Consider the following 1150-nt stretch of genomic DNA (forward strand, 5'->3'; position numbering starts at 1 on the left):
ATCCAAACCAATGGTGTGTCCCAGAATTCCCAGGGAAAGTCCTGAGGTTCACACTGATTGGACAGATTTAGGTCACATGTGCACTTCTGACCCAATCATGGTGTGGCTGGGGGTGGAACTCATTGATTGCCCCGCCCCTACCATAATGGCCAAAAACCTGCAAAATAGACAAGGAAGGCAGGTGGCAGGGACATCTCACTGATATGAAACTATTCTTAGCATTTAAACATTGAAAATACTATCTTGCAATTTAAAATCATTGAGGAAACTCTGCCTTTTCTTTTTTCTTTTTGTTACAAATTTGTGATCTGTGAAAACTTGGAGGAATTGTCCTGAAGAAGAAGCTTCAAGGATCTGATACCTAAAGCACATCATTTGCAAATCCACGTTCTTCTAAGTCGCAAATGCTTCAAACAGTTCCACATGCCTCCTAATGACACTCTCCTTCAGCTTCCGGTCCCTGGCGCTTCGGGAGCCCCAGGCTGCGGTGCAGAGATGGCCAAGTCCAAGAACCACACCACGCACCACCAGTCCCGAAAATGGCACAGAAGCGGCATCAAGAAATGAAGGTCACTAAGATACGACTCTCTTAGCGGGTAGACCCCAAGCTCCTCAGGGACATGCGCTTTGCCAAGAAGCACAACAAGAACGGCCTGACGATATGCAGGCCAACATCGCCAAGGCCATGAGCACACGCGCTGAGGCCTTCAAGGCCCTGGTCAAGCCCAAGGAGCCCAGGGCCAATATCCCAAAGGGCTGCAGCCGCAAACTCAGTGGACCTGCCTACATTGCTCACCCCAAGCCTGGTTAGGTGCTCGTGCAGCATTGTTAAGGGGCTCAGGCTCTGCCAGCCAAAGGCCAAGGCCAAGGCGGAAACCAAGACCCAGGCTGCGGGTGAGGTTAAAGCTCAGGTTCCCAAAGAGGCTCAGGCTCCAGTTCCCAAAGGTGCCCAGGCCCCACGAAGGCTCCACAGTAGAGGCCTCTGTCTGTGGACTTGAGGACGGAAGGACTGGTGGGGCCCCTGGGCTGCTGTCTGCGTGGCCCTGGTGCCCTCCTCTGCTGTCTGTACAAATAAACCTGGGGCATAATCTGTCAAAAAACAAACAAACACACAAAAAACTCTCCTTCATCCTCTCCCTCCTGAGGGAAT

The 1150-nt window shown here is 51.6% G+C and overlaps 1 pseudogene; it reads left to right on the forward strand.

Annotated features, from left to right (window-relative positions):
• Window positions 1–295: 295 nt before the first annotated feature.
• LOC106724511 lies at window positions 296–998 on the forward strand (annotated as a pseudogene).
• The last annotated feature ends 152 nt before the right edge of the window (window positions 999–1150 follow it).

This window comes from Myotis brandtii, unplaced genomic scaffold (assembly GCF_000412655.1).
Source record: "Myotis brandtii unplaced genomic scaffold, ASM41265v1 scaffold8552, whole genome shotgun sequence".
Classification (NCBI taxonomy): Eukaryota; Metazoa; Chordata; class Mammalia; order Chiroptera; family Vespertilionidae; genus Myotis; species Myotis brandtii.